Raw genomic sequence first — 22,376 nt, forward strand, 5'->3', positions numbered from 1 at the left:
CTATATTTGCACAAGATTTGAGTACAAATGTAACCTGGAATAGGAACTGTGAAATACCTGCTGTCAAAATATATTTTCCTTTGGTCATCTCTGTTTAGTTTGACCCTCACCAGAATAAATAATACCTACATATTGTGCAGCAGATCTGAAGGGCAACCTGCAGCGGGCTGCTCTGTACCTACCCACTGCTGGCAGCAAAGACACTGGCATTGCATCAGCTCACGCTTGGATTGATGAAGCATAAGGAGAAATTGAGTGCAACCTATTTTCCCATAACTATATAAGCTTTGCAATGTGGCTAGCAATAAAAACTGGATTTTGTTAGCAAATTCAGTAGATATAAATTGGGCAAGCAGATGGGAAGCTATCAAATAGATACTGTGCCAAAGTAACAATTTTGCAAAATTACTTTTTAAAAGAAAAGCCAGAAACAAACCAGGATCAGCTACATTGAAAAATGCTGACTTCTTGGACTTCAGTCAACACAAACCTTTCCTTCTCAAATACTGGGACTCTGCAACTGGAGCAGTCTCCTTTAGGATGTTTTGGCATCTCATTCACTGACAAAAAGCCATTCCTGTGGCTTTCTGCTTCTCCAATATGTGTTCATGTAAATTGGTGGGTAGGAGAGATAATTGCAGGAAAATACTACATTCAGTGGCAATCAAAGTCTGTTGGGAATTTGTGTTGAACAAATAGAGATCCAAGAAGAAAAATGTTAGTGTTAAGCTACGGTGTAAGTACCTAAAAGCAACAGGCCTCCTGTAGCTTGAATATTCTGTATAGTTTTCAAAATACTGGTGTTAAGCAGGGCTGGACGGGCCCTCATGCAGAATCACACCTCTTTCGTTAGGTCTTACCCCACTTAAAGTCACTGTGGTCTCAGCTGGGGACGATGCATCCCTTGGGATCTTGATCTGGTCACCCGTGACCTCTCCCCTCTCCTCTTTTTTTCTGGATGCAGATCCAGATGTTCATGTTGACCACGTTCCTTTTTCATACCACTGCTCTAATCCATCTGCGGGAAAACAAGCAGCACGTTTAATCTGTGAAGCATGGTGGGGTGCTCTGGATTGTAGGCAGCTGGACTGGCTGTCAGAGACCTCCTTCAGCAGTCTGCTGCTGTCCTTAACACGTAGCAAAAACCCAGAACAGCCCATAAAGCTACAGTTATTGGCATGAGCTTAAGTAATAATTATTAATATGGCGCTGTGCAAATTTCATAAAGAAAAATAATGTTCCTGTGAATGGACAGTGGGGCCTCAGCCTCCCTACTTTCTTCTCTTTTAAATCTGATATTGACTAAACCTGCATATTAAAACCATACTTCTAAAATGAAGGAAGGAAGACATATCAATTGCTTTTGTCAGCTCAACTGTTTTTGTGATCTGCATGAGGAAAACGAGGGCGATAAAATGGGAAAAGCAATCCAGGCATCAAAGCACTGGTAACGATCTGTCTGGGTCAGCAGATGTATTTTTATGAGTTTGAAATTATCATTGCAAATTAGAAAAATGGACTGCATTATGGCGAGACCGAGAGCTGGGCAGTTTGCACAAGTGCTTCTCTTTGCTTTTGTGTTGCTAAACAAATTAAACCAAAATCATGGCCTGTACACATCCTTTTAATTAAATTACAGTTATTCTTAAAGCTAATTAAAAGTCATCTAACTGGATGTGGAGCAAGCAGACTCCAGATCTCTTCCCCTCTGTGGTGGTGCCTCGAAGGGTCTGACAACCAGCCAGGCTTAATAACCAACCCCTCTGAGCCGATAACCAACCCCTCTGAGCTTCAGCATCGCTTGGGGCAAGGCTAGGAGCTGTTTTGACACTGATAACCTGCATTTGCTTTGCAAAGTCTGTCTGGAGAAGTAAAACAATGAATCGCTTGGTCCGTGGAGGCTGGTGTACCTCTAGGAGAACAGCAAAGACAGAAATCTTGAGCACGCCCTTGATTTATGCTTCTTTCTTGACCCCTTTTCACTTTCAAAGCTTCCATCTCACCTGGTGTCACAAGCAGCTGCGCCGTGCACTGGAGTGGCTGGCAGGACAGCTGGCGTGGGAAGCCGGAGAAGTGAATCAGAGGTCCTTATAATGCAGAATGTTTTTGCCAGCAGGAAAGGAAGGTGCCGCTTTCAGGCCTCAATTATGTTAACTTTGGTTTAAATGAAAGTAGCTCCCTGGGCACAGAAATCAGCTAGGTTCAAGAGAGGACAAAGGGAGAATAAAAGTGGGAGAGAATCAGGCAGTTGAAAAGCAGTTGCAGGAAACTGGGCATTTTCCCTTAGAGTGCATCGAAATAAAAGAATTTTAACTTTGTTGCTTGTGAAGCACACTAGCATGATGGGCTAGTAAGAGAAATCCTTGATTTATTCACACAAAAATAGAGCCAGGGAATTGCAGAAGAGCTCCCTTAATGTCACCTGTATTGTCCTTAAATCCCAATGTAGCTCTCTCTGTTGGGGCCACAGCCCTATATTCCATGTGACTCTCGAGACAGTGGAAGCCAAGGCTCCGTTTTTGCCTTTCGGTGACTCTATCATGTGGCACAGAAAATTCAAGCTGTTGCACTGCGGTTGGTGTTACTAAATGCAGAATATTTGGGTTGTCTTTTCTCAAGGACGTCAGTGGGAGCTTTCCTCTTGGAATACGTTTGGAAAAGATCCTTTGGTCCTCTCATATAATTCAGTGCCATTTCCACTCTGCACCCTTGACTGCAGAGTGCTGACAAATATGCTGAATTTGGAGGCTGATATGTTGGTCTGCGGCAGCCTCCTAGAGCCTCGTCTCTTGCTGATGCAATTTCTGTGTGTGAAATAAGCAGTTTTCCTCTTCAAAGGAACGGAGTTTAGCCTACATGGTCCATCTGCAGGTCAGACCCCTATGACGAACGTCTGTGGGTTTCCCCAGTCCCTGGCTACTACTTAATGCGAGGTTATGAAACCTGTGGGCCCCAACTCTCCCTCTTCGGCCTCCCTCAGCAGCACAAAGGTTCCAGCATTACAAGAGCAAATCACCGTGCTGCTAATAACGAAAGCTGTCTACATACCACGCACGTCCTGACAGCTGCTTAAACTCCTGCCCTTGCACAGCTCACATAGCAAAGGCCAATGCACGACCGTCTGTGAAGGGAAGGTGATTTTATTTCCAACAAAATCGATTTTTCTCGCTCGTGTTCCTTCTTGCCTTTCTCAGGTCCTCAGCTGCTTCCCCAGGAGATGCCAGATGCTAGCGTGGGACGTGTCCCAGACCGGGCACAGCAGCAGCTTTAGGCCACGCTGCTGATTTATTGTTTGTCTCCTTCCTCCCATCGGGGCTTTGTGGAGTGCTCAGAGCCAGGGAACCGAGCCTCTGGGTTTCTCCTGCAGGGCCAGGGGAGGCTGCTGCATGGGGCTGCTGCGCCCTGTGCCTGTAGCCCTGCATGGGTCAGCTCAGCTTTGCACTTACTCTTCCTGATTTTCAGAGCTGAAGCATTTTTTTGTTATATTTTTCTTCAGTGTCTCATGACAAGCATCCTGTTTGCTTGTGGAGAGCATCCCAATTTCGAGCTCTCTTGACTCTGGTCCCACAGTTGCTAGCGACCTTCCTGGGACACTTTGACAGCTTCAGATTTCTTTTCTTTTTCCCTGCCTTTCCTCCAGGAGATAAAACTCACCACCAGCAGCTTAATTCCACCATTGGCACATTTTTTCCAAAACACAGAGCAGGAATTCTGGCTTGTACACCACCGTCTATCTTAAACATAACATATATCCCACACACCATTCCTACACATGGGAATATTTTTTATTTTTGGCATTTTCCCTGGCTGCAGATCCTCGTCACAGCAAGGAGACCCTGGAGCCCCACAGGTCCCCCTCTGCTCTGTGGTGCTGCCCTGGCCCTGCTCTTACTGACGACGTGAGCATCCCACTGGCATGGCAAGATAAACCCTGGGATGGGTCTGGATGAAGAGATGCAAAACTCCATGGCTGAGCTGGCTGCTCCCCACGGGGCTTTTAGCTTTTGGCCTAAAGCTATTTTAATTAAGAATAATTTTAATGCATTGTTCGTGGTCAAAGACTGATCAGACTTGATTTTTGTTCTGCACCAGGATTGTCCATTGGTGGTGATTGCTTTTTGCTATTTTTTTTTTTACTCAGACACAGACAGCATAAGCTGGGCTCTGTTTGTGTTCCAGCTGTGCAATGCCTTTAGCTGCCCAGTGAGACATCCCAACAAATCAGTGCTCCACTTACCTGGGCAGGCGGTGACAACCTTGTCAGTCCGGCGTTGCACCTGGATTAACATGGGGATTTGGTTAAGTAAGGATAACACTTTGTGTATCATGAGAGTATTTTGTGGAGGGCCAGAGCTGCTGTGGCGCTGGAGATGCTCTGTGACTTGTGCCACTCACTGCTGGAAACCTCCCTGAATTTCTCTCTCCTGCGTAGAGATCTACATTTATTTTCTTCAGCAGCAGCTGAGGTACTGCCGACGTTAAAAAGAGCTGTTCTGCCCCAATAAAATGCACAGACAGTGCGTTAAACCTGACCAAGACAGGCTTACTACAGCCTATCTCTTGGCTTTGTAAATGTGTACAAGAGAAACCATTCTATAGAGAAGGCACAGAGAAGTAATGGAGCTCTTATATCACCAGAGTTGTGGTAACTAACGTTAGGACTAATTATTAGTTACTGGTAATAAGCAGCAGCACTCACCCAAGGGAAGCTGTCGCACATGCTCAGTGCGATGTGTTACTGAGAAATATTGACACATTTTATTTTAAGAAAAGGTGTTTTTAAGGACATCTGTCCATGATTCCCTCAGCTGTGTGGCTGTAATAGATATGTGCTTTAAAAATCTGTGAGGGTTATGCTGCCTTGCAAAATCAGGTGGACAAAAATGAGACCCTCTAGAAGATAGCGGTATGAATACTGGGCAGTGCAGTGCCTCCAAGAGCAAAGGCCACGGCCTTTGAATGAGATAAAGATCGGAACAAACGCCCAAATCCTCTGTGCAGCCTCATGAGGTGACAGGCAGCGAGGGGGTGGTGGTGAGGGAGGGGGACGCTGCAGCGTCTGGATGCATTTGGCAGCTGGGATGTGGGAGAAATCCCAGCTTTTGCCTCTGATTGAGCCCCCACCCCTCAGATGAAGCTCGTTAATCACAATTTCCTCAATAAATTGGCCTTCGGAAGCAGGTTAGTGATGAGCTGATAACCAGCAGCAATGCCAGACTCACGAGAGAGGGTTTTGAGCTAGAGGGCGCTGGTCGCTGCCTGCAGTGTTTCCTCCTGCCCCTGAGGATGGCAGCAGTGATCCTTGCCAGCAGCAGGCTCAGCAGCCCAGCTGTGCAGCGGGACTTCAAGCAGAAACCTTAGCGGTGTGCCTGAGAGCATCGTGTTAATCTGCTGACTTACGGAAAAAAAAAGGAAAACACTGTTTTTCAAAATCTCCCTATTTATTTACTAAGGTAATAGTCAGTAGGAATTGAAATAATAACAGGATTAATTATTTTATTTCTTTATTTCCCTCCTAGTGGACGGGCTTGCAGGGAGCTCCTCACCCCTACCAGCAGCAAGGAGAGGCATCTTCCTCCCTCTGGCACCTACAGGCTGAGGGGGAGATGGCCAGAGAAGCCCACACCCACCTCCTTTGGTGGGCAGAGTCTGAACTTGGAGCCAGCTCCCCTGCAGGTACGCAGAACTTAATAGAAGGCTGCTCAAGTTTTTTTTTAATCTCCTCAGCTGGGCTCTGGATACAACATTTCCTGCGGGTGAATGCCCGTGTTGTGAGAGTTGCAGCCCCTCGTACCGCAGCAAGGCTTCACTAGGACATCATCATAAGGGCAGAGCACTCTAAATTAAGGGTGGTATTGAGCTGTAAGGTGCAACCAAGGAATCACTTGATGAAGACTCTTCCTTTTTTTTTTTTTAAATTTTTTTAATAGTAAGTAAGGATTTGATTTGGCAGTCTATCTCATCTGAAATTGTTGCTAAGAGAGACCGCATGGGACCTGGCTATCCCCACCCTTGGTGAAAGGGTACTTGAGAGTCCTCAACAGCTACTGGGGCTGCATGTTACAGCAGTGCCCTCTCCTTGGATCCATGCTGCCAAATATTCCTGCCACATGAAGTCACTCCACTCCTCCCAAATGTCTTCCCTATTTTTTTGAAGTAAAGGGACTTTGCTGGCTCCCCCTTCCAAGCACATGCCTGGAAGGTTTCCCTAGCTGGTTGTCCCCAGCTCGTGTCTGCGCATACAGGCACGAGGCTACTGAGATGCCAGACCATGGAAGGGAGGCAGCTTGTATTTTAAGGAAATCCAAAAGTATATAAAAGAAAAATAATAATGCTATTTCAGGCCTTCCAGCTGCTTCTCAGCCTTTAGGAGCATTAATAATGCTGCAAAATAACAGAGTTATTTGTGGAAAAAGTGAGACTGTTGAAAGTCATTCTGATTTTCTCTCCTTCTCTGATTCTCTCATTTTCCCTCCCATCACTCCTCCTTGGTGGTTCTTGAAATAGCAGCCACAAAATGTGTTTTTAATTAAATAGAGGAGAGCAAAAACTTTCCAAAGCATCCTCCTGCATTGGTGCCAAGGCACATACAGCTCCCCCTGACAGGATGATGGGACAGCCTGTTCCCACTAATGCACTGATGTCTGGGATTATTTTGGAAGTTTGATTAACCTGTTAGGTGGTAGCTGCCTTCACTGAGAACACACTACCTGCTGCTGTCCCAGCTGGGATGGGAAAACAGCTCCTTTGGGGCTGAGTGGATTGCATTAGGGCAACTCAGTTGATTTTGGAAAAAATAATGACTGTAGCTGTTGAGGCTCAGGTGCAAATGGCCCAACCAGCAGCACCTTCCCTTCCTTTTAAAGCCCATGAGAGAGCAGCCAGGCAGGTATTGCAGTCTGGCTCTTTAATGGTGTGTTGTGGTCTTTTTATTTTATTTGGCCTACTGGTAAGACATTGTTGGTCATCAACAGAAAATATGAAATATGTTCCTCTCTTCATTTGGGGGAGCTATTACATTAATTTATGGAGGACCTGAGTTTGTTCTGCTGCTAGTCAGCCATCCTATCTGATTGCGTCCTCTGACTGGTGCAGGGGAAACATCGTAGTGGAGCTTGCAAGTTCATCAGGGAAATGGCTCTGTCATGCACAAAATGCAATGCTGAATTAACAAAGCACCCTGGTATGCCTGTGTGCTGTCTTGTAGAGGTGAGGTCTTCCCACAGCTCCCCACTTTCCCCTTTGTGCTCAAACTGACTTTTCGAAGTCTTCCAAGTCTTCCTGGTGTGTTTTTTTTTTTTTGAAATAACAGAATATTGTCTCTTCTGTTTCATATTATTATTTTTCATCTTTGAGAAATACAATTTTCTGTTTGCTTTTGTGATGGAGATAGAAATATCACGGTGACTGATTCTTAACTTTTTTTTTTTTTTTAACATTCAGCTTATGCACTGGTATTTCTCCTTAAAATCCACTCAGAAGAAGTTTGTGGGGATTGGGGTGGTGAACAGGTGAGATGCTGACATGGGTCCTCCCATGTGAGATAGAGGTCGCTGCTCTGCTCCCTGCTGCTTCTTGTTCGAGGGAGTCTGAAAGAGCCAGCGTCTGCTTTGGGAATGAAATACATGAAATGAGTAAGGGATCAGTAAAGCTGGGAATTGCTTGGGAAAGCTTCTCCTTCCTGATGAGAGGTTGAGGGGAGTGCTGCTTGCAGCAGGGTTCCCCAATAGGCTCCAGCAACAGAAGCCCTGTGGAGGAAGCTTTGTCTCAGCACAGCTTTACCACTTTTCTTTGAAGCAAAACTTGAGCTTTAAAGAGGTGGTGTCGGGCATGTGAGGGTAGATGTACTGGTGAGCGATGCGAAAGGGAACTGCTTGATTTACCCCTGCTTTTTGTAAGCCTCAGATGTTGTTAGTGAAGTGAGCCTTTGTGAGCTGTACTCACCCCTGCCTCTGCTGGTCGTGTTCAAGAGGTTTTCATCAGTGCTTAAGGCCAGCTCTATCTTCTGTGCTAAATACTGTCTCTTTCTGGAATAGAGAAACAGTAAGTTAAGTAAGACTACAAATTACAGGCTGCAGGAGTCTTTTCTGGATTTATGTATTTTCTTTTTGGTAAAGGCTTTTCAGGTCTTTTAAGTATTATTGCTGTCGTTAAGAGGCCGATTATGTGACAGGATGGGCAAATTGAGACCCAGCCCCCTGAGATTTTTGTTTAAAGACAAAGCCAACAAAAAGCAGCACTCTTCTGTGTGATGTTTCTAAATTGGGAGGACTTAATTGTTGAAGCGTTTACAAATCTCTGAAGAGGGCCTGCTGAGAAGCCATACAAGCTCAAACGGGAGAAAAGAAAGGAGGAGAAAATGAAAAACAACAACAAAACACATAGTTTAAACCCTTCCTACGTTGGAGGCTGACCTGGGGTTCGTATGGCTTCCTCAGCTGAGGGCGGGTGGGCGAGACTTGCCGCCTCCTGCTCTCTGGTGGTGTTTCTGAGGGGAGCCAGGTCAGAAATACCGACAGGAAACCTCGTGGTAAGAAACGCGCTATTTCTTCTGGTGAACTACCAGTTATTTTCACTGAAAAGCTTTTGAGTAAAATATGCTGCTGGTTTTTTTGAAGGAAAGCACCTGTTTGGAGGCAGTTTCGCGCCCTGAGGAGAGCAAGGCACTGCTGATGGCGGCCATTACCGGCACTGGCAGCCATTACTGCCTCATTGCTGCGTAGCTCGTTAATGCTCCATTTACCCCAAAAACAAGCGCAGATTTTATTTTATCTTTAACCTCGTGGTGTAGCCGCCCTGCTCCCTGGGGGGTGGTGAGATGGGCCTGGACTACCCTGAGGAGAGCCCCTGGCCGTGAGGGAGCCTTTGGTGCCTGTCTCTGTTCAGGTGGGTAAACCCAATTTTACTGCTTTGAAACCACTCGCTGCCTCTGAAGCATGTTCTTGTGTGGAAAAATAATTGAGGGTGGGGAGACAAAGGGAGGACTGCAGTTTGGGTCCTCTGGGATACCACTCAGGGTATTTGGCCTCATGTCTGGGGATGTCCACTGAGATACTGGAAAGGTCTGTGGGAGCAGCAGCCGCCATCTTGTATGTTAGATAGCATACTGTATGCTATGTGTACAGGCGATCTTGGCCTACGTGACAGAAAACTTCATTTCCTCCTCAGCTAATGAGGGGGAAGGCAACATATGCTTCTAAATACATAATCTTTGGGTTGTCTTGCGCCCCTAGGTCTGCAGAAGTTGAGGATGTGTGAAGCAGTCCTGGAACTGCCCAAAGCCACACAGAGGCCAGCGTGCCAGGTGAGCACTGGCGGCTGCTGAAGAGAAGCTATGTCTTCGCTGTCCTTTGGGCAGTGAGGCTGTGTACCTACCATCTTTAAACCCCCTCCGGCTCCCCCTGTGGGTTGTCTGCATGTGCTCTCTTTGGGAAAAGGTGGCTTATATTTTCAGTCTGCTCCATTTGAGCAAGTGCCACTCTGACACATGTCTAGTTGTGGCATATGTGACAGTTCTAATGTAAAAAATGGAAAAGAAGCTCCCAGACAGCAGTCTGGTCTCACATATGTGATGTGCAGCAACGTAAAACCTGTAGGAGGAATAGCAATGTCTTTTATGAGTCACTGTGGGCCAAGCGATACACCTGCAAAAATGATGGCTTATTCAAAAGCTTCATGGAAGAGAACTTGTTTGGGTGGGGGAACCGAGTCAGACCCAAGTTCCTTCTAAGGCAAACAAGTTTTCAAGGCTTTGAGTTGTTCTGGAAATGCAACCTTGATGGTGGTATAAGGACAGCTATAGTTTGGTGCTTGTAAGCCACTGATTGTTACCCCACTGCACAGCAAGCAGGAGCAGGGCTAGCAAGGATGCTGGAGATGCAAGACTGTTTAAAAAAAAAAAGTATTACATGATGGGCTTTTACATGTGCAAGGGGTTTTTCTTTTATGGGGGAAGGGCCGGTTGGTGGTGGTGATTGCTTTTTTTTTTTTTCCTGTTACAAAAATGAAGTTGTCAAAAAGGTTGAACCTGGAGCTTATCGCATCATATCCTGTCAGCAATGCTAGCCTTTATCCAAATGCAGATCTAGTTTGAAGTCCTGGAGTGAAACTCTACCCAGCTGCCACAGTGGGAGCGATGCCACTGACTTGAGCAGGTCAAGGGCTCAGTTCCTAGTGATGATCTCTTGTGAGGCTTTGACTGCACTTCCAGACTCTTTTCTCCCTGGCTGTTGCTTTTTACCTAAGGCTGAAGATGGTCAAGCTCAGGTAAAGTTAGGGCTCAGGGTTGGGAGCAGCTGCTGTCCTCCTGACCTGTCATGCTCAAACACTGTCATGTGAGTCAAGGTATCACAGAAGAAAACCTTTCCCAATATTAGTGGGCACTATACTGCCTTCACAGTGCGTGAATATGAAATGTGGCCTCTGGTCTGTGCTAAGATGGAGGTAAAGGAGAGGGAGGAGGGAAAAAAAAAAAGCACTGGCCTTTGGTTCTTAAAAAAATCTTTAAATTTCCTTCTGTCATTATCTCAGGTCTAGTTTTGACTTAATTTTGGGGCTGAAACTGAACTAGCTGCTTTTGCAGAGCACCAGTTTAATGATAACAAACAGCTGTGTAGCACTAGATGTCAGTAGTGCTTCACCAGTTTCTGTGTCAGACCTTACAGACTTTATTTGCTGCTGGCCTTTGGCACATGAATGCGCTCTCCTTGCTGCATGTCTTAGAGAACATACACGTACAAATATGTTGTATTCCAAAAAGACATTTTGTCTTATGTTGGTGGTGTTGGTGAATAACCAGTTTAGGTCACCGACTTCCAAAAATGACGTGTTTTTGCCATTTCAGTAGATTATGCACGGGCTTTCTTGTTAGTGGTCAGTCTGTTTAAAAAAAATATTGCATTTGGGCTTGTAACTTGGCAAATATCACTCTTGTAGCTGCTCATTAAAACTCAGATGGCAGTTCAAAAAGTGTTTCAAAACACCTGCAAAGAACCTCTTTTTAAAGAGATACCCTTTGTCTAAAAACCCTGGTTTAGCTTCATGCCTTTATTAAACTTAAACTAGAGCCTCTCAGCCAGATGCTTTAATGAAGTGTCCTTTTTCACACCTCAGGAAGGCAGGCATTGAAAGGAAGTGCCATAATTGTCTGAAGGACTTTTGCATTCTCTTCAAAATGCTTTAAAGCAGGACACACTTTCAGGGTGATTTTAGGCCATTTCCTGGTTCATAAAAAAAAAAAAAAAAGACAGCTAGTGTTGTGACAGAAGCCAGATAATGCAGCTACTTCTTGCTTCTCCCTAACAAGTGTTAAATGTGTTAATGTCAAATTTCTCAAATGAAATCTTTGTTATTGAAGAGTTCCTGGAGATGGTAGGTACTTCTCAGGGGAACAGTATTGTAAAGATTCAACCTGTATCAAATAGTTACGCTGTTTGGATTCCAGGATGGATTTAAAAATATAAATATTTCATATGTTGATTCTTGTTTTCTTCCTTCGCAGTCACTGTAGCATCTTATGGCTAGAGAGTGATTAAATGTTGCCCGGTGTAGGAGATCTGGACCTCAGCTGTGCCTCTTGGACACAGTGCAGGGAGGAGAGATGCAACTTTACCGAAAAAAATAGAAGCTGGGTATAGAAGGCGCTTGCTAAACTTATTATATATGCCACAGCAAGTTCCATCACAGAATGGAACTTTGAAAATTGCTAATCTTTTCTGAGACGCAGAGACCAGCAAGTTTTCCAATAACCTGTGCTCCTCATGAATGTGTAGGATTTAATGAGATGGAAGGATGTTCCCCGTTGCTCTTAATACCAGAACTGGGGATGTAACACGCAGTGGTTAGCTGGCGGGCTCAGGGCAAACGGCGCATGTCTTTGTCAAAGTTCAGTGAAATTGGAGGCTGCATTATTACCACAGGGCGTTGCAGACAGCGAAAGTTTTGGTGCAGCCTCTTAACCTGTGTCTTTCTGGGATTTTTTTTTAATGGTGTTTCTAAGTACCAGGCTTGCTTTGCTCTCTGTGTAGGCTAATTTCTGTGTGTGCATTCTGGCATCTCTTATGGTCTTATAGAAGTGAAAAATCACTAGGATGCTTGTGATATCGTAGCCCAGAGTAGTATTATCAACTGCAGTCTCAGTTTAAAGAGCAGTTAATTCTGGGATGGGTGTTGCTCATTCATGAGGTAGCTTAAGGCATCCATAGGAACCTTTTCTTAAGAGAAGAAACAATTCACGTAAGCATGATGTAAAGTGTCTGCAGAAGACCCGTGATGGATCAATCTGCTAGGCTTTAACAATTTTAGCAAATAAAATGTGAGTTATTTTGCTACGTGTTTGCTAGGGTGTTCAAGAGCTTCTGGAGATAAAACATAGATAGCTGTTCCAGTTACCCCAAGTGAAAATAAGTGAAACTTCTTGTAGATTGAGACAGGTGACTTTTTAATTTACAGGACTGTGCCTGTATATCAGGTAATGTTACAGAAATGAACTCAGCTGATTGTATTGCAGGAGATGGTGTCACATTGAATTTTGTGAGGAGGTGGCTTCCCTCTGCTACGCAGGCTGTCCAGGGACAAGCAGAGCGGGGGTTAAGAATGCAGATGTGTGTTTAGAAAGCAAAGGTGACAAAAGAAAATGCCAGAAAACGTCTTTCCTGGGAATTACCAAGGAGGTTTTACCCTCAACAAAGGCTGTAGGATAGGGAAGAATGCAGAGGAAGTTAATAAGGAAGACAGAAAAGGCTTTTAGAAGATATTCCTGCCCTCTGTTCAGTAGCACTGCGCAGTGCAACACTGTGGGTGTAGTGTTCCCTATTCTTTCCCTGGGATCCCCAGGGGTGGTGATGGTGGCTGGGGCTCCCTGTGCTGTCTCCATGCGTGTCTGTGGGGTGTGTGGGTGCCTCAGGAGCTGGGATTTTTTCCCCTTCCTTCCCCAGAGAGGATGTGGGGTAAGAGAAGCTCCAATCTGCAGATTGCCATCAGAACAGCACTGCTGTTAGGGACTCTACAGGTGTTTTAAAACCTCAGTCTTGCTGCTGCCTGCTTGTATGGCAGCTCGATGCTGGCCTCTACACCCAACAAAAGGGTGACTGCTCCTCACATCTTCAGCCTGAATTGTGGGCTAGGGTTTGCATCTCCTGGCAAAGACGGCTGAGTGGGCTGTTCGTAGCTGCTGTTGCTTTTAAGACTCTTTAATGTGGAAGAGCAGCTTTCCTAGCTTCATTCCCTGTGCTGAATCCCAATATTAAGTTGGTCTGTCTCCTGGGGGGCAGACAAAAGCTTACGATATTGCTGCGTGCAATTCCTAGAAACCTGGACACTTGTGTTTATACAAGTCTATAAATAGCCGTATTGATTGTGCCGACAATATGAGAAGTGTTCTTTTGCAGAGGAGAGTAGCTGAGGAACAAACCAGTAAGTGCAAAGTATATCTTGTGTGAGACAGCTGGAATAAACCTCTCTCAAAACAATCTTAACTGCAGCGTTAGGCCCGTTGTCCATTAGGTAAACCTGTCTCTACCACGGGTGTGTGTGGCATACAGAATGCATTTGTATGTTTCTGGGGGGGATGCACACATCCTAGTGCAGTTCAGGCAGGTGTGCGGTGGGGAAGCAGTGAGCAGAGTCACGGTCCTGTCCTGGGAACAGCAGCGATGATCTGTGAAAGGTTCTGGTTTGCTGCTGGAGGCAATAGCTGGAGTGATATACTCAGCTTTGCCCAGCAGCAAAGGCATGTCTTGGTAATTACTGCACGAGGAGAAACGTGTTGTCACTTTGAAAGACAGCTGTATGTGCTTGATGGAAACACTTGGGCAGTCTTATTTATCATCGTCTAGGAGGTAGTGAATATTGCTGTCCAGTCCCTGCAAAGTACTGTTGAGAAGTAACCAGAACTAAAGAAAAAGCCTTAAAAGTTTCTGTCCAACCGTGACTTTGTGCAAGGGAGAGTCCACTTGGAGGTCCTGCCTAAACAGGGGTTGCTGCATTTAAAGTGCTTACACTGAAACCTGTCTGTGTTCTGTGGCTCTACTTGGTGGCATCAGCTGAACTGGGTTTTGCAACTAAAGGCCAAGAAAAAACTTTTTAAAAGCTTTAAAAACTCTGCAGGTTATCTTATGTACACAGACTTTCTCTGAAGCAAGTAAGGTTAGCTTTATCTGTGTGGCTATTCCTAGTATTTAGAATTAGGTCGGGCAGTACTATTAAGCTAAGACTTCCCACCTTTGCTTTCTTCCTGAGGATATGAAGACAAATAAAGGTGACTGTATATGCTCCCCAAAAATAAATAGCAGTGCTTCTAGTTAATATAACAGCAGCAGAAAGCGTTGTCAGATGGTAGCATGAAAGATAATGGTGTTAAAAGCTTACGAAGTAAGACAAGCATTGTAGATGTGAAGATCATATATTTGAGTTAATCTGTGCAAACAGCTTTATAATTAGGTCATGCAAAATTATATTTTACAATAAGTTGCTGTTAGCTGTATGGGTTGTGAGCATGGGTATCTGTTTGCTTGATGCTAACAAAATTAGATTGTAAAATGTAGCTCAGTAAAATTACTCATCACTTTTTTTCCCCCTTAGTGTTTCAGTGTCTATTGTACAGCAGATCTGCGTTGAAGCAGCCGGCTAGCTGAATCTTTAAAACAGGAAATGAAGGTATAGATCCTGTATAACTTTTAAAATTGTTCCCTGAAAGATGAGCTTCATAAGATTATGAATCTGCAAGGATTAAATTCTCTCATTTCAAATCTGTTACAACTTGCGATTAGTTCCAGTTCACTTTCTCTCGACTTTTGTTTTTCAGAAAAATAACTGCAAAGGTAGGAACCTTTTCAAATCTGTGACGGTAAAAACCCTGTGGGTGGCAGGTCTGGCCACTGGAGCCTCATCGTGCACTGTGCAGGTGTGGTCATTGCCACTGAGGTCTCCCTGATGCTGGCACACCTTTGAGACCTCCTCTCACTGTTGCCTTGGTGCATTTCCTATCGCTAACTGGTGGTTTTTCGTCATATTGGGGAAATGAGTTGTGTTGTAGTCATGAGTCAAGAACAAAACAGGAGAAAGCTCTTTGAAAAATCCTTGTGCTCGTGTTGGAATGTGAAAGGGGTCTGACTCAAGCTATATGTATGTTTAAAAAAAAAAAAAAGGCAAGGCTGGTGAAGGTGACTGGTGATGTCTGACACTTCTGCTTGCCCAGGAGGCTGCAAGGCCCCTATCCCTGGAGGAATTTGTCTTGCATCTGTGGTGGTAAGTTTGCCAATGACCCCTAGCATGTGGTTTCAGAGAAGAGATCCCAGTGGTGTCACAGGAAATAACGCATCGCCATTCACAGCCTGCTCCAAAAGGCTCTCGGGTACCCCAGGAGGCAGGGGTAGATTGATTGGAAAATAGGATGAGGTATGGCAGCAGCACAAGCCATGTTACGTGCTCCTTCCCAAACCTGGGGAAGGTTTGTTGGTACGGGGCTGAGAGTTTCAGGGACCTTCTGTGACTGGTCCTGGGCAGGACTGTTCCTGAATACTGGTTCCCAGACATGCAGGCGCTGGTAAGGTATCTGAAACCTTCCGTAAGCTTTCAAATATTACTTACAGATTTTATTGTGAATATTTGTTTTATTTTTTGTTTTATTAACTCTGTCATAAACTATTCCAGTGTTCAATATGAAATTAAACTGCAGTGTTAAAATAAAATTGCTGGGAGGGAAATGGTGAAATGCAAGGCCTCCTGAAAGATTCTAGCAGTACCTTCTGAAAGATCTAGGAGTAAGAGGCGAGAGGTAACTCACCTTGTAGAAGGAAATTGGGTAGAGGGAGGAGGGCTTTAGTACCATGAGAATTGAGCTCGTTTTGAAACGAGGGATAGGAAGAGGTCAGCAAGGCGCGAATAGCGGCAGGATGGAGTAGAGAAACAAGTAAATTCCCCAAGTAAGGCACACAGTCCAGAGAGTCCTTTGATTCACAAGGCCAAGGAGTGTGGTGCTGATAAAGGCACTCGTGCCTGACTCAAGAGAGGTGGGCTTTGTCCGCGGCTTTGCTGTTGACCTCGCACCTCTGTTTTTCTCCTTTCATCCTCTGCCTTTTTGTTTAGTTCCTGTGTATAGGGGCCAGCCTGCTGGAGAATGTGCATTCATTCAGGACCTTGGCTAGGGACTGCAGGTACTTGCCATAGGAACAAATAACCTTAAAATGCACAGGGAAGCTGTAGAAGATAAGATGCAGGTGACACCCTTTGGTGCTGCTTGTGAATGAGCTGGCAGCGGTGTTCTGCATATAAAGAATTGGTTTTTGAAAAGCAACCTGCTGTGCGGAGGGAGAGGGAAGAACAGCGGCTGCAGAAATTTGGAAGAGGCTTGTTGGTGGCGTGGTGTCTAGCAGAGTGTTTGTGAGCCAGCCTGGGTGTCTGCAGTAAGGGCTGGGGCTGTGCTAACGGGTGCCTGATGGATGACTACAGCTCTAACTCCTGAACTCAGCTGTGCTGCGGTGTCCTGAGGATGAGTGCAGGTGGGGAAAGGCTCAGTCACTAAAGATGCTGGTTTTAACAGTTTCAGATCTGCTAATTGCTAGATAAGTGTAAAAGAGATAGGAGTCTGTTCAGTTCAAGCCTATATCTCTACAGCCATGTACTGACACAACTAAACCTAGAGACTTTTACGCTATAGACAAAAGAAAGCTGGCTACCTCATCAGAAGTGTGTTTTTTTTAAAAACCAAAATTTTAAAGCAGGAAAATATAATCAGTTGTGAGTAAAGAACCAAGCAAGCTTATGTGCTGTGGTGAAAAGAAAACTGAAACCGGAGTTGCTTCAAGTAGAGAACTTTAACTTGAAAATAATGCTGCCTTTGGAATGGGATGGCATCTTCTCTGGGAAGCTGTACGTCCGTGGCCAGGCCCTGAGGCTGTCTGGATGGAGCTTCCTCACCTGGGACCAGCACGTGCAGAGGTCCTGACTTGTGCGAGAGCTGTGCAGGTGGGTGTGCCAGTGATTCCTCAGCCCCTGTGAGGTGTGTACTGTCCCAAGACCCACATGGTATTGTTCTCCAGCTTGGAGGAGACAAAATGGGCCCAGAAAAAACAAGTGCAGCTCCTTGTGCTAAGACCCAGGATGCTCACCTAGTTGTCATCTGCTGGTTGTTACCAGCCCTTTCCTGCTGTGGGATCCTGAGGTTTAAAAGCCATTTTACTGTGGGGGTCTTTCTGTACAGCAGAGCAGGCTGTCTGTAAAGTGCAGATCAGCCTTTCTGACAGCTACTGTAGGAAATATTGCTAGGAAATGTAGCCTGAGGGCCTGAGTGCTCTGGGAGTTTTCTATAACAGTGTTATTTCCAGAATAAAGCTACTAATTTTGCCTCTTGACTCTTCTCATGTTCATTCGGCAGATTTTGTGCCTTGGAACGTGAGTGCCGTCTTAACTAAGAGATGGGCAGGAAAGGTCAGTGGGGGAGATGTGAGAACACAAAAAAGCAAAAATTCCCTTTGTAGAGAGGGAGCAGAGTGGGGAGGTGGTGGAGCTGCCCGCTATTTTCAGGGCTGGGGACGAGCTGGGAAGCGGGGAGCAGTAGAAAAGTGAGCATCAGCAGTGAAGCTGTAAGGAAATCCCCCGGTGAAGTCTGTGGTGCAGGGGGTGACAGTGGGTGGAGAGGTACCCTGCCTAGTGGGAAGGGAAGGAAAGCAAAGATTTGGAGCTCTGTGAGTGGGAGAGAAGAGGTTTTTTTTTGTTTGTTTGTTTTTTTCCCCCCCAGTGCCATTCAGGCAAGCACTCGGTGCAGTTTTTCATTTCCACCTTTCTGTGAATGGCCTGGCAGATGTGCAAGGATGGTGCTGGAGCTGTCAGGGCACCTGGGGCTGATTAGTAGGAAAGGGCAGTTCTGTGCCTGCCCTTGTGGGCCTCACCTCCTCGCTCTGAGTCAGTCTGCGTGGCAGTGTGTTAAGGAAAGGCCGTGTGCTGTGTCCTTCTGGGGGCTTGTTTTTTTTTTCCTGTTGTCTTTCTGCCTTTTCTTAATCCGCATGGAAATGTGGGCAGCAGTCTGTGCAAGCAAACCATAACCAAAAGCAATGGGACTATTTTAAGACTCGTAGTTTGAACATCACAGCAAGGTTATGTCTTCAGTGCCTGAATCAAGCTGTTTTCATTTAGGTGGTGGGCACTTGGCTTTTAAGCCATTAGTACAAGCGTGGAAATCACTGGTGTTGCTCTGCAGACCGAGGAGGATTACACACAAGTTTTCTGAACTGCTTTATGAACACCACAAACAGTGCTGAACGTGTGCAGGGCGTTATTCCTGAAGGATGTGGGCGTGATTCACTTAAACAAGCCATGATCTTAACTCCAAGTAGAGGTGCTTTTGCTGGCTTGCTGTGAAATTGGTGCCCTGGAGCCTATTTGTGATGGCCATCTGGGTCCCTCTCTGCCTGGAAAAAGCCTTTGCCATGAGCTGGGGTGTTTTTGTCCTAGTATCATGGAATGGTTTGGGTTGGAAGGGACCTTAAAGATTATCTAAGTAATGAATTTAGGGGCAGGTTGTTTTCATGTGTAGCTGTTTTTACTCGGGGTGGTCACTGACAGCCTGTGCACAGGTAAGGAGCTGCAGCCAAAGCCTGGTAACCTGGAGATGTCTCTGTCACCGCAGAGCGTGTCCTTGTGCTGCCCATGGTAGCTCTACCCGCATGCCCGGTTCCTATAATACCACTAATAGGAAATAAATTTTTTTTAGAGACTGAATGTTTACTTGTTATCAATAAAACGACGAAGGATAATCTCTGTAAGGCCTGAAGGACTCCCTAGAAGATTTTTTGGTCTAAAGAAAATGAAATCCCAGACTGGCTCATATTGAACATAGGATGTTGTGGAGGGGTAATGAGGTTTCTGTGGTATAACTTGAGATCATTGCATTGCTCACAACAGTGACCTCAAGGCATGTTTATACCAAGCCTTTACCAGGTAGCCTTAGAGTTATCTGGAATTAAATACAAGCTGAAAGGTATTAATCAGGCTGTGATGGTCTGGAATAGGTTTGTCAGTAGCTGCTGCCTTATTTCAGTAATTTTTTCAGCCTGTCATGCTCATAGCAGAGAGATCCATTTCCCTCGGTTAACAAAACCAGCTAAAGTAGTACTCTTAACTCTTTCCAAGTGAGCCGTTGCACATATCCATTGCTAGTGTTGTGGGATCCTGTTTGCACATAAAGTGCAGAGAGATGATTCACTTCAGAATTATGGAGTGGCCCTTTGGAGAGAAGCAAAATTGGTGTTACCTCTAACTGGCACTTATTATAAATCTGAGTCTCTCAGCAGCAGTACCAGCGCAGTGAAAGTGCTTCCCGAACGGCGTTGCGTGAGATGTATGCCTAGCAGAAGATGTTATATCACACCCGAGTCCCAGTGCTCAAGATAGTTATTTGGTTTGTGGGATTGCCCAAATGAGTATCTATCTGCTTCCAGATCCACGAGCACGATGTTCTGCCCTTTGGCGCAGGTCTGTGCCCACAAACAAAGATGATAGTGGTCAGTCTGGATTTTTGTGGTGAGTTTTCCAAGCATGTAAATGTAGCTCTCAGGCTGCTTCCTACAAAAGTGAGCGTATCCTTCAAATGTCTTTCCAAGATACGTGTTGTCCTTGGAGCTGTTCAGATACTTAATCCTTAAATCCCATAGGAAAGCCATAGTGATTTTTAGTGTTGCAGCTGCTGGATATATACACTCTATCAGAAATAAACTATCAGAATAATCTTGGTTTAGATCAGTTCCACAAAGTGACCTGGCAAAAGTCACAATGAAAAACCCTGTTGGAGTGAAGTAGGGTTGGTGAGTGAGTTTCAGAGAAACAGCATCTAAGGGCTGCGTCACCTGCTACCCTTAAGAGGCAAAAAGGATGGCCAGGTGGAAGATAGACCCTATACTCCTGTGATTATGAGGGTATGTATGGAGATTTTGCAGAGCAAAGGCTTTGTTCTCCGGATCCTGTTAAGCAGGAACTTCTGAGCCACCTCTGTGCTGTGTATAAGCATGCCCAGGGGCCCAGCCACCTTTGGGGACATGGGACAACTCTGGCTGCTTGTGTCCCTGAGCTTCCCGTGAGCAACAGTTCCAGGCTTCCCGTTGTGCTGAAGGAAAAGCAGTGCCTACGTCCTGGCATGCTCAGCCTTTGCTTGCCTCTGGGGACCTGTTGGGTTTGAACGTTTAGGATCCTGGGAGTGTTGCAGCCTGGATCTTGCCTTTAGGGTCATTTGGCTCCTAAAGCAGGCAGTAACAGATGTGGAGTGACTGCTGTTGTGGCTGCTGAGGCTGACTTCGGGTTTTTAAGAAAGAAATTGCTTGTTGGAAGAAGAAGAATCCTAAGACATTATCCTGCAGACAATCTTAGATTGTTCCTTAAAACTCAGGTGCATATTATGGCTGCTGCTTCTGCGGTGTATTTTATCGGGGTATGTTTGCATTGTAACGCTGTCTGTACCTTCGTGCATCTCTTGTGCCAGTAGCATTGAGCCTACAGACTCTCATACATTAATTAAAGAAGCATTTTCAGAGAAGTCTTGATGAAAGAATAATTACAATGAAGTATTTAATGAGGTACTCGAAGGTAGGGGCCAGTGAAATATTTGGATAGACACAAGAAGTTAAGTAACTTTGGAAAGAGAAGTGCTGCTCTGATCTTGAGTACAGCCTCTCAAAATGACAACCAGGTTGGGAGAATCCAAAGAACTACTTAAAAAAAGCTCTGAGAACATCAGTGGAAGAATAGTGTTGCTCTGAGAGTTCATTCTTGTACAACTTCTGATAGCAGGATCTGTAAACGCAGTTCTATGAGCAACAGGTCTGTTTCTCCTTTAGAAATTAAATGGGTTTCATCTCTTATGCCAGGGCTACATCTGAGCACTTGTCTTTGCCTTAGTGTTTAATTACTTACATGTCCTAAAGCTTCATTGAGCAACAAAACAAAAAAAATAAATCAGGATGCTCAACCTGTCAAAGGTCTTTTCTGTTATGACTATGAGGTTGCTTTTTAGCTAGGCCGGGGCAGGGAAATGCAGTGCTTGAAATTTACTTCTGTAAATGATCATCCCTCCAGACTGATCAGAGATTGTTTAGAAATCAATTAAATGTCAGTGGCAGGACGTGGCAGACAACATTTTTTTCCTGGTTTCTCACCTGCCCTGTAATAATGAGCAAGCATTGATTATCCTGCTATGAAGATGAAGTAGCGAGAGTATTTTATGCTTTTACCTTTCATGTTGGTAAAGCAAATAAAAACAATTTTTGAAAAGCACAAGCCCAGGTTAGTTACGTGTAGATAGTGGTATTCAAGCTGATAGCACTTCAAGATACCTATTTTTTTTTAGTAGCTCATCTGTCATTTGGTCTACCCTGAAGTCAACTAAGCTTTGCATCTTCGTGGACATCCCCCCCAAAAATGGAATGGGCTTCGTTAACCTCTACCTGGAGCTTGCTGTAGTGTGGTACATGCTCATGAGAGCCGTGTGCAGGCCCTGTGACTTTCAGGTGAGGTGTGAGACCAAACGAGCCTGGCAGCCAGCGTGTTCCTGCCACGCGTCCTGGGAATGGGCTTCCAGCCCTCCAGAAGGAGCTACAGTAGCCTGCTGAGCAGGGAGCTTGTGCCCACAGCTGTGCTCTGTAGCCAGGGGAGCTATTGTGTGGCACTGAAGGAGCAGTGCGGATCCCGGCGTTGGTGAGGACCATATGTGAAGCATGTGTCCATGGAGGAGACCTCAAAGAAGAAGCTGTTTTCACATCCTGCTTCAGGAACGGCCTCTAATGTGAGCCACAAAACACAGAACTTCCTAATTCTGTGTTGTCACCGCACACCAAAATGCCATAGTGTGTTCGGAAGCAGTAAGTGGGAATTAACACAGCTAACACTGTGAAGGGGACCCAGTACGAACCTTTTAGAAGTATTGACTTCTGCTGTTTTTGGCAGAATCACATTTTCAGATGTTGTGTTGGGATTGTAGCTGGCCCTTGGCCTTGGTGGCAAGGACTGAATTTTAAAAGGATGTCCTGAAATGCAGGATTTTATCCTCTTACCATTGTGCTGGTGGGCTATCTCAGGTGTATTGCTCTGTTCAAATGTTCCCTCCTAACGTGAGTAGATCAGTGTTCTACACGTGGAATTTAAGTAGAAAACCAATAGGGCAGCTTATTTGCATTGGGTTTATAAACTTTGTTACAGGCTGTGTTGGGAGGCCAGAACCTCCTTATATTGTACTAACATTCAAACTCTGAATTTCAGGAGTGTCAAAAAACTTTCAATGCTTCTCATCTATTCCAAGCTGCGACAAAAACATCTGGTTTCCTGAAACTGAAAGGCTTGTAACTAGGTTTATCTTCTTGTTTCCTAAAATCCATGTTTTGTTCACTTTTTTT

The 22,376-nt window shown here is 45.2% G+C and overlaps 1 protein-coding gene across 20 annotated transcripts in view; it reads left to right on the forward strand.

Moving 5' to 3' along the window:
* The first annotated feature begins 8,050 nt into the window (after nucleotides 1-8,050).
* The window catches only part of LOC308197640 (uncharacterized protein), a 628,187-nt gene continuing 613,861 nt past the window's right edge, over nucleotides 8,051-22,376 (forward strand). For 18 of the 20 annotated variants that reach the window (XR_013953160.1, XR_013953161.1, XR_013953162.1 and 15 more), the window contains exon 1: nucleotides 8,051-8,886. The gene's annotated coding sequence lies outside the window, so the exon portion shown is untranslated. Of the gene's footprint in view, nucleotides 8,887-9,233; nucleotides 13,261-14,580; nucleotides 22,364-22,376 lie in introns of those variants that run through there. The other 2 variants (XR_013953178.1, XR_013953179.1) reach the window with 2 other exon arrangements.

This window comes from Anser brachyrhynchus, assembly GCF_964034855.1.
Source record: "Anser brachyrhynchus genome assembly, chromosome: 6".
Taxonomy (NCBI): Eukaryota; Metazoa; Chordata; class Aves; order Anseriformes; family Anatidae; genus Anser; species Anser brachyrhynchus.